The following is an 11,516-nucleotide window of genomic DNA, read 5'->3' as shown; positions in this document are numbered from 1 at the left end:
GTAACAATTGAAATAACTTTAACAAATTTCAGAATATTAACATTAAGCCAAGCATATAACAGAGCAGTATATACACCAAAGGTGTTTGCAATTATAACAGAAGAGTGACTCCTATAGAAAGTGAGGTTCTCCCAATACCCACATTTACCAGTAATATTGTGTTGATTGTATCACACCTGAAAACAATGTAGTCTCCCAAGTGAGAACCATAATAATCCAAAAGTGGTCAGTCTAACAATCCACATAGGAAAAACCAACTGGATGAATAATGCAATCATTCAGACTAAAAAAATGCTTAGGGGAACAACTCACTGCATATCATTCATCAGTACACATATATTGGATAAACACTGCAAATAGATAGTGAGCTGAGTCTGTAATTGAGCAGAAGGAGGAAAGTGAGCAGGATTGATCTTAGGATGTTATTCAGTCATTTAGTTATCTCAAGTTTCTCTTTGAAACAAATACTAATTTATTTTTTAAAAAAATCAAGAACCTTTTGGCATATTGCTGCTAGTCATGGAATAAAAGTTTCCCCCCCAAAAAAACTGATGCTGACAAACACTTGAAAGCAATAGAGACACTGGGGATATGAGCCTGCCACACATTAAAATCAAGAATTTGGTAGGAGACAGGGCAGCTAGGTGGTACAGTGGATAGAACACCGGCCCTGAAGTCAGGAGGACTTGAGTTCAAATCCAGCCTCAGACCAAACACTTGACATGTACTAGCTGTGTGACCTTGGGCAAGTCACTTAACCCCGATTGCCTCACCAAAAAAAGAAGAAGAAGAAGAAGAAGAATTTGGTAGGAGAAACAGCATAAAGGATCCCATCTGAGAAATGTATTACAAAAAAATGGGTCAGTCAGTTGTGAGAGGAAGAAAAACCAATGGACAACCCACATGTTCCTTTGTCATCCAGATATCTAGAAAAAGACATGTGGAGAACATTCCCCTTTGGTAAATTTATGTGAGGTCATTGACAAGAGTCATATTGATAATTAAGGCACTGATGCATCATGATCTGAATCATTCAAGTAGTGCATATATTGATAGAAATCATAAATCTATCCAAGATTAAAGCATCAAAGTAGGCCATATGGGAGATTAGATATATTCTGTTTTGTTCTGGAAAGCAAAACTATGAACTTTGGATGAAAATTGCCCATTTCAAAGAAAAAATCCCTAACAGTTAAGAGTCCTCCAAAAGAGCAACAGGCTGTTTCAGAAGGTAATAGGATGTCATTGAAATATTTCAAACACAGTCTGGATAATCATTGTTTGGGGGTTGGGCCAGGAGTGTGCTGAAGTGTTAATAACTGGCTCTCTGAAAAAAAAAAGACTGAATGCATAACACACTTTTAAGTTTACTCTGAATTATTAACATTTTCTCCATCACTTTCTTAATTCTAGACATCAACAAAATAATAAATCAAGCCCTGATTTGTAGCATTTACTGATTTCTGAGGTATAAATGCTCACAATGAAAATTAAACAATTGGATCTCAAGGTGATTCTAGCTGGCTTCAGCACATCCCTAGCAATAATAGAGAGAATTTTTTTTTCTAGCATAGGTTGTACTAGACTCCTCTGAAGTCTTTTCCAGATTCTGTTTAAAAAAAAGTTGCAACTGAAAGGATGCCCAACAATTGGGAAATAACTGAACAAGTTATGGCATATGAATGTGATGAAACACTATTGTGCTATAAGAAATGATGAAGAAGATGATTTCAGAAAAACTTGGGAAGACTTATATGAACTGATGTAAAGTGAAGTGAGCAGAACCAAGAGAAGAATTTATAGTGCCAGTCGTATTGTAAAGATAATCAACTTCAAAAAATTTGTAACTCTGATCAACACATTAACCACCATGAGTTCCAGGGGACTCGTGGATGAAAAATACTATACAACTCCAGATAGAGAACTGATGCACTAGGTGTGCAAATCAAAGCATTTTTTCTCTTTCATTTTCTTGCTCCCACACCCCAACCTACCCCCAACCCCAAAGCATGACTAATGCAGAAATTTGTTTTGCATGACTTCATATTTGTAATGGGTTTTATATTTCTTGCCTTCTCAATGGGTGGGAAGGAAGGTGGGGATAAGGGAAGAAACTGAAAATGAAATAAAATTGAATTTTTAAGAAGTCCCAGCTGTATTTTCTTCTGCAGTTGAAATTCTGCAGTTAAAAATTCTTCTAAAATAAAGATTCATTAACTGGCTATGTGACTTTGGGTAAGCTGTAATTTCTTTGAGCCTCAATGTTCTTGTCTGCAAAGTGATTTCTGAGGTTTCTTCCAACTCTAAAATTCTATAATTCTATCTGGAATCAGTCTACACATACAGAGTGGGGAGCTGAGTAATTATACAGTAAATTGGTTTGAAGTTTGCAATCAAATTTAGGTCCAAATTACTTTAAATCCATTTTTTTCCTTTAATAGAATTATTTTTGTTTGAACTGTTAGAAAAATCACTCTATCTTTGCCTTTCTTTTTGCTTCAGTTCTGTTTCCTTTTGTATATGTCACTATGACCCTATGGTGCCATGTTTGTTTTCATCATATGTAACTTAATCTACATTGTCAACTATGCAGAGAGACAGGTGACTGAAATTATAATGGTTGTTACTGAAACAGTAGTGGTCAAATGACAACTACAGTTTGAGGTTTGGAGAATATTCATTCTTATCTCTCTTGATAAAACTTGATATAACAAGGCAATTTAAGTGTAGACATTATGCAAGTAGTAAACTTTTAGCACAGAAAACTTTCCTTTGCTCCTCTTGTCACTAACACAGGAATCTACTTTTTGACTGTCAGAGAGGGAAGAATTGCCAACTTGGATGCTTGAGGAAACAAGGAAATAGAAAATCAAGGAAAATGAGCAAGTATGATTATCAAAGGTCTTGGGAAGGATAGTCTCATTGATGGGAAATGAAATTGGGGTGGCTTATTTTGGATAAGATAATTGCTGTTCTGATCCTGTGACATTTGGGTGACTTAAATTCTTTAAAAGACATACCTCTGTGGGAGTTTTTCTTTTGAGCAATGTCCAGTATTCATTACTCTAGGACAAGGACCATTTCCTTCCCTGTCATCCAACTCTCACCAATTCCTATGAGAACATTTTCCCTGATAAAGTGGTGTTTCAGATCTGAGAGGAGCATTCTAAATCCCTTTAATCTTCCTTCGCTATTCCCATACATCCATTTCCACTTTAACCTACCTGCCCCATCTTCCCTTTGCACTCTCAAGGAAGAAACGTAGGAAGGGAAGGAGAGAAGGGAGGAGGAAAAAAGTAAAGGAAGGAAGGAAGGAAGAAGGAAGAAAGAAAAGAGAGGCACGAAGGAAGGAAAGAAGGAAGGAAAAGAGAGACGGGGGGAGAAAAGAAGGAAGGAAGGAAAAGAGGGAGGAGGAAGGAGGGACGAAGAAAGGGAGGGAGGACTTCCAGAAAATTCCTCACCAGCTTACTGGGAGATACTAAAGACTACGTCTGCTCAGATTTTTGTATGGGTAGGCAGGCAAACATTATTGGGCTGGGCTCTCCATGTTTTTCCAAAAGATCAAGTGCGATGCTTGCCGGAAGTCAGATGCAGCGAGCTCTTCCCCTTTTCATAGGGAAAGCTATTTTCACTTTTAGGATTGGAAAGAACCTTCTGAAAGAAAGAACTCAGGTGTAAAGTGATCTGGCTTAGACCCCCAATCCACTGAAAACAATCTCACGGACCTCTCTTTTTACCTCCCCCACTTAGCACATCCTTCTCCCATCTCCACTTCTTAATGAGGCTCTCTTCATTCCGAGGCAAATGATAACAAGAAGAACAAATACGTTGCTATTTAGAATGAAGATAGGCAAAAATCCTCATCTGAAGCAAACCTTTCGGGAGAATTGCTTAGGCAGGGATCACAACAGCCCAGCCCGGAGTCGGAATCACTTCTGGAATTTACTCAGAATTGAAGGATCATTGCCTCGCATGACGAACCGGCAACTTTTCTCTTTCCCCGGGGTGGACTTAATAACTCTACCTGACTCTACCTCTTATAAATAGAGCCCTCACACCCCCACCCCCCCGTATGTGGATAAAATTGGCCTGGATGGTGGGTGTTTAAGTTTCCCGAAGCTTTTTAATCCTGTGGAACAGTCGGCTGTCATCTCCCCAAAACAGCAGCCAGATACCAGCTCTGGCCTTTATCTCTTTATAGGCAGCTCCCAAAGCCGGTGTAAGCAGATGTTGGCAAGCTTTCTTCCCTCCTATCTCTACCTCCTACCCCCACCTCAGTCCCGACTCAAGGAATACAAACGATCAGACACACACCAAGGTCCGGATTCCTATCGATTTTTATTTCCTTGCTCAATCATAATATGGGGGAGGGGGGAAACGTCTGGGAAAAATGGCATGAGGGAGTATTGAAGGTGTGCCTTTACACTTTTTTTTTTTAATTACAGGGGAAGGGAAGAATTATAAAGGACAAGCAGAACCTAGAGAAATCATTAACTAACCCTGGGGGCTCGGGTTAAAGGGATATGGAAAAATTTTGCCTTTTTTTAGCCTCCTCCAGCTGAAAATCGAACTGGTTCCTTCATAGGTTGTGGAAAAGAAGGGATGGTTTTTGGTGAATGGGGCAGGAGTTCGGACCAAATCCACCAGAATGACTCTTTAAAGTGTGTGTGTGTGTGTTGGTGGGCAAGAGTGAGGACAGTTGGAGGGCACCCTCATTGGTTACTCAAGTAGGCTGAAAATGTCATGTTATCTAGTAGAAGTCTAGGCCAACCCTTTATAAATAAAATACAATGTAGACTTATTTTTTCCATTTCTCAGAGGTTCTAAGAATGAAAAAGATGTTATTCGAGAGTGACAAAGAGTAATCCGGAAGGTCCTTATTAGGAGACTTGGGGAGGGAAGAATAAAAAGTGTCTGACTTCAGTAATGGTAAATAGGGGGGAGGTGGCACATGTGCGCGGGGCCCACTGTAGATAAACGCCAGGTTTTTCGTCCTTTGGGTTGTCCTTCTCTGCCTGCCAGGAAGCAACACTGAGGCTTTCCCTACATTTCAGTTTGTCTTTTGGTTGATAGTGATCTGTTCTGATCTTTGCTCCCCAAATTGGAAAGAAAGCTGGAAAGAATCTCGAATCTTCAATGAGTAGTAGTCTCTTCATACAAGCGAGCCAGGAAACCATTAAGGAAACAATGGTCTAGGTGCATTAAGAGGGAAGGAATGGGGTGGGGGAAGGCATCGGCCCTAGCCCACTTAGGTAGACAGGTTCTCCATTTTTCCCACTACTTCCCTCCCTCTCCCTCCAGTTACTGGGGTGATCCTAGCAAAAGCTAGTGACTTGATTAGTCAGAATTTCTGGACCATCTCTGACCTGCGATCTTGTGAGGAATACTTAGGATCAGATTAAAACACTTATTAAGCCACACAGCACTGAAAAGTCCTATTCCTAATTAACATTGAATAAAACTCTTAAGAGTAGTTCCTAAAACTATTTCACACCGGATTTTACCTTATTTTGAAGACATCCCTGAGAAATACCCACAGCCTGTATTCAATTACAGGTTTCTTGACAAACAAGAAACTGGAAACATTTTGGAGGTTAGGAGTGTGTGTGTGTCTGGGTGTGTGTGTGTGGGGAGGGGGTATTGATAGTTGGAACTTGTGGTAATTACTTACCTAGATAATTCAGCCTCAAAAACAAGCTCACTTCACAATTAATCCTGGGTAATAAGCTCCCGTTTGAGGTTTGAGCAGCCAGAGCAGGGGTCGTATCAGTTGGATTCATGAGAAAGTCCAACTTTAGTTTCAAAAAGGTCGCTTTTCTATTGAGGCACAAACACCTTCAGAAAGGAAAAGGGTGGTGTTGCAGTTGTGTGTGTTGGGGGTGGGGGGAGAGTGCTGTGAATTGGTTGTGCGAGAGTGGATACTTCGACCCTTTCTCGCTTTCTTTCTCTTTTCTCATCGTAGCCAGTTAGCCAGCCTCAGAGTTGCCATCTCTTCGTCCTCATCCCCCACTCTTCCGACTCATTGTCTCTACCGAATTGAAAGGGAGCAGAGTAGGGGCTCTCGAAATGTTTAGAATCCAGGACAGACCTTGGAGTCCACTGGGACTTTAGGAAGATGGATGGGTGGAAGCATCCACTCAACCCCTCCAACTTTCGAAGCACGATTTTTGTGCTTCTGTCTCTCTCACCCGGGCAGTTTCCATCTATCCTGGACTTCTAAAAGGTTAAACTGCCGTTCCATTTGGACACCATCTAAAATAGGAATGACGTTCCATTGTTGCTTCTATTTTTCTTAAACGTTGGCTTTTCACTGTTTCCATGGGGGAAGTTTCCTTCTTTCTTATTCACCCACATCACACCTCTTCTTTCATGCCGTAGTTTGTCTCTTCTACAGGAAAGGTTCAATTTTTCAAATAATGAGAGCAAAGGGACAGAGAGAACCCTCCCCTCCCGCGCACAACGCGATGCCTCACCATTAGTTGTGATGATAGTGGTGAGTGGATTTCCAGACTGACTATATGGCACAGCCTCACCAGATTCAATCTTCTAGTTCTTTTTACTAGGTTAGAAACACAGTGCAACGTTCAGGAATCCTTGGGTTACTCTAAAGCCTGTAGTTTCCCAGATAGTTCAATGAATAAACGAGGGAGTCTGTCCTGAGCTTGATTTCATGTCTGCACTCTGAAATTAAGTATTCAGAGGGTTATTAGGGAAAATGTTAAATACTTGCTAAATTCTGCTGTTTCCCCAGGGGGCTTTAATGGAAGAAGGGGACGCGGTTAGCCTGGGTGCAGGACTTTGAGGATGGGAGGCAAAGTCTGCCATGAAATTGAGACTTATCAGACAAAAGGACTTTCTTTTCCACCTTGGGTCATCACTTTATGCGGGCTATTTAATGATAGAAGTCAATCCTTCTTTTTTGAGAGACTCACATTCCTGACCTCATGAAAAGATTGCACCAAAACTGAGTAACCCATTAAAAAAAATCCTTTTGCTCACTATCAACCTAGGCTGCACCTCAGTTTGGGGGATTTCAAGCTTTCTACAAATAGATGATTATTTTATGTCCTATTTGAAGGGGAGGGGTGTGGTGGTTCGTGTGAGATGCTGAATTGAAATTGGCATTCCAGTAATATCTTTCTGTGAAGAGTTTGAAGACGTACACCATAATTTCCCTTAAGAAATCTGGTTTTACTGGTTGATCTCAATAAGAATTCTTTACCTAGAGGCACAAAATGAGTAACATGCCATGTGCCTCAAAGTCCTCTGCTAAGATGATAATAAATACATTCAAGACAAGCAACGAGGTGTTTACAATTAGTGTTTCAGCTTCCTCTTTTTTTTTCCCCAAAAAGTCCCCAAATCACCTGAAAAAAGCAAGCGAGGAGCTAGCTCAAAGGCGGTAGGAATCAGGTGGCAGAATCTTCCAAAGGAATTATAAAGCTAAAGCCAGTGTTATTTCCTCCAGCCAAGTGTGAATTATACTGCAGCCAACATATGGTTGATAAAGTCTACCTGACAAAGCCTGCTCTAAGTAGCAGTGGCAGGACATATGAAGAGTTTCAACAAAGTGAAGTCTCCAAATTGCAATTGGTGGACTGGATGCTGGCGTACAATACAATTGACTTCCTTAGCCTCGAAGGTGCCATCTTCCAACTCAGTGGCAGAGGGGTCGCAGAGAGGCCCGACAACAACCTTGAACCCAGAGATAAAAGGCACAACAGGTCGTTGATTCCCTGGAAGTGCCACTTGTCACTGATTGCTTTGATTTCATTCCCTAGAGCGACTCCCTTTGGGGTCAGCAGGGAAGAGTTTTCCCCGAATTTCTTTAAGACATGTCAAATTTCTAGGAATTTGCATGTTTTTAAAAAGATGCTCAAAGAGGGAAGGATCACATTACACTTTAAAATATGCAAAGCTTCCGCACTGCTTGGTGACTTGCTAGGCTCAATGGTTTGTGCTGTTTTCTTTCTTTCTTTCTTTAATAAGTGCTTTTGAGAGTTAAGGGGTCTTTTCTCCCCCCTTCCCCCCCTCCCGTTTGCCATTTTGAGATTGTTTGCAAGAACAGCCAGAAATGAAAAATCAGCACCACGTAGCTTCACTAGACCACATCCACCCACCACAAACTCAGCCAAAACTACCAAACCTCAGATCGTTGGGAGAGCAGGCTAGCTCTCTTTCTGACTGTCTGCCTCTCGTGCCCTAATGTAATGGCATGTGGAGGGCTCTGAGCTCAGCATCCTGCTATCTCGATCTGCTTTTAAATGATGCGCCATAGCTGAAGCAAATAGATTCACAGAAAAGAGCATGACAACAGAGTGGCAGAGTGGATTCGTCACGTTGCTCCCCAAACGCATTTTTCCTTAGGGGAGAAAAAATAGGCCACCTTTAATAGGAAGCCCGTATACGAGCACGCAGCTTAGGAAAGACAGAAGATTCAGAGAACACAACCCTTGCTCTAGGTTTAAAAGGGGGTGACCCTCTTTCTAGCCGTGAAATCACTGCGGGTAGTAGTTGGTCAGATAAACTTCCCTAGAGGGCAAAGCCAAGAGAAAGAAAAGCCAGGGTAGGGTAGGATGGGAGGGTGGTGTCTGATGAAATGGGAAGGGGAAGGAAAGATTCAAAGGGAGAGGCATGATTATTACCTCCCTCAAATTACTCAGAAAGCAGTCAGGTTGGGCAAAAATTGAAGTTTAGTTTAAATTAGGAAAAGTGAGGTTTCCCTACATATCCTGGTGTCTATTTTTTAAAAAATAATTATCTTGTCCTTGGTTGTTTATTTGTTGACAGTATTGTGTTGTCTTCCTCCTCCCCCACCCTGAAGAGCTCCCTCCTTCATATCCCCTTCTCCAGCCCCTGGCGATTTCCACTTGTTTCGAAACTTGGACTGAACCCCTTGAACTGGAGGGAGTGAGTGAGAGGACAAAAATCCCACTTTGCTCAGAATAAGTCTCTGATGCTTTCTGAGAAGAATTTAAAGTGTGTGTATATACTTACCCAGACAGTTTAGTTTAGTGCAACCAAGTTAAAAGTTCTCGGACTTTAAGTTCCTTTATGGCCCCTATCTCCTTCACCTCCCACCCCAGTTTATTAAAAACTCAGGCAAATCTTGAGAAGAGAATGAGTATGGGCTGTAAAATACTGGGTGAGGGATCCTCACTTTGTCCTTGTGGAAAGTACTCCTGGATCCTTCGATCCGAGAGCTTTCTCCGAACCCAGAGAGCTGACAACCAGCCCATCAGAAAGTTCCAAGGCTCCAAGTGTATTGGAAATGTAAAAATTGCTGCTTTCTGGATTCCAGTACTAAGCAATTGTAAAAACAAAAGACAAAACCACAACTTCTGCATAACTTTTACTTCGTCCTTTTTTTTTTTTTAAAAAAGAACCATTAATTAGTAAAATAATCATTGCTACTCTACATTATTCCCAACCTGTTCAATTTATATTTGGTCCAGACAAAGCTAATAATGGCAATTATTGCTTCAATAAACATCCTGAGCCAGCATTCTTTTCTGTTGTGTTTTTTAGATATATAAAAAGTTCTCTCACTCATTTGCATAGCTTCATCTTTACCTTTTCCCATTCAGCCATTGCAAAAAGCATATCTATTCAAAGCCCTTGCAAAAAGCATATCTATTCAAAGGGCATTTAGTCCATTTCTTTCTTGGCCGGTAAACCTATTCATCAATTGTTCTGCCTTGTAGATTGCATTCTAATGCTAATCTAGCGTGTTAAATATCTTTTTGTTCCCCTTTCACCGTTTTGTCATTCAGTTTATCCAGTTTTGGTCACCCATTTTATTTATTTATGCGCCTGCTCCTATTCAGGGGCTCATGTATTTTTTATTATGTTGTTTCACTGTCATGCAGTGTCAACTCAGTCTATTCAATGGGGGCTACTTGAAGGGCCGGAGGGACAAAGCGTGTACACATTGCACTGCTATTCATTCTGGCCAGCTGGATCGGCTGAAAAAAAAACCTTGTGAAAAGAAATGCCTCACAATGCACACAGAAGAAGTGCACAATGCTAACAGTTTTCCAAATACCACTGATTGGTTTCTTCACAATGAGGAGAAAGCCGCCGCTTTTTCTTAGCTCCACTTCAACAAACAACACTCTCACAAAACCTCCCAACCCTGCGTTTTGTTCCCGGACAAAACCTCCTCGACTGTCTAAACGCTCCCACTGAAGGACAAAAAAAAAAAAAAAAAAAGAAAAAGAAAAAGAAAAAAAGAAAAAGAAAAAAGAAAAGAAAAGAAAGAAAGAAAAAGAAAAGAAGGCTCTTTTCACTATTTCCCTTTTTTCCTGCAAAAGAGAAAAGAATTGGGGGGAGGGAGGGAAATTGTCAGTGAATTAATAATATCAGTCCTTTTAAAGAAAAGTGGTGACCTTTGAGATGCACTGGGCTTGAGTGAGAAAGAACAGGGGGAGAGATTAATAAAGTTTCTAAAGCACTATCTCTGCCTCTGGTATACTGTAGGCACAAGAAAAGAAACAGATACTTCAGGCAAGTTATGCTAAACACTCGCAATAAAGACCCTGCAGGGGAAAAAAAAAAATCCTGTGCCGCGCAGCTTTCTGATTGGCTGGGGCGCTAGTCCTTACTTGCCTGATAACGACTATTTGGTACCTTTCAAACTCCAGCTTTCACAGCCGCAGTAATGGCAGCAGCCTACCGAAGCTACAACAGTTTTCTTGAGAGCTGCGAACTGAAGCCTTGGAGGAAGAAAAGGGAAAGCTATTCTGTTGTGTTTCCTTTAATCTTAATTTTAAAACGTGGCTGGGCGGGAGGGAGGGAGGGAGATTGAGAAAAGCAGTAATGACCAGTTCGTCTGATCCCCTCTACCCAGGCTTTCGGACTGAAAGATTTCAGAACCAGTCATTATTGCTTAAGTAGAACAACTCCACCTGTTTGCTCAAAGCCCAAACAAAACACGCCATTATCTTGAGGATGAGTGACTTATTTTAAGCTTTTGTGCAACCGTGACTACCAACAAAACGCCTTGGTTACTTCAAATCTTTAAAAAATAGTCCTAAGGATGTGTCAGCAGCTACATTAGCTTTGGTTTGACGTAGCATCTTCAGCCTCCTGTTCCCATCCTCAAACCCTTTCTACTCCTACTTTCACTGCGTTGTCCTCAGCTCTTCCTTTTGCACAGATTTTAACTTTGAAAGAGGGTATCCCGATGCTGAAAACTGCTCTCACTAAAATGCGAGGTTTCTGTCACAGTAGCAAATAGCTTTGTGATAAGCTAGTCTGTGTGAGCCTATGACAAGAGATATTCGGCGTTAAGGTTGCGGCAAAAAAGAAAAGGAAAAGAAATCCTATTTTAAAAGGCCAAAGTATGTGACTCACCTCGCTCTGCACTCCCTCTCTTCCCTTACCCCTCCCCCAACTTCTGCTGTACCCATCTCTTCCCATTCATCATCACTCAGAAGCATATCGCCAAGAAAACACTGATCTTTGAGAAAATAGGGAAGAAGGGAGGGGGCGGGGGAATCCTCAGGTTGGTTGGG

The sequence above is a fragment of the Vombatus ursinus genome, unplaced genomic scaffold, assembly GCF_900497805.2.
Source record: "Vombatus ursinus unplaced genomic scaffold, bare-nosed wombat genome assembly UNPS02011014.1, whole genome shotgun sequence".
NCBI lineage: Eukaryota > Metazoa > Chordata > Mammalia > Diprotodontia > Vombatidae > Vombatus > Vombatus ursinus.
This window is presented reverse-complemented; position numbering follows the sequence as displayed.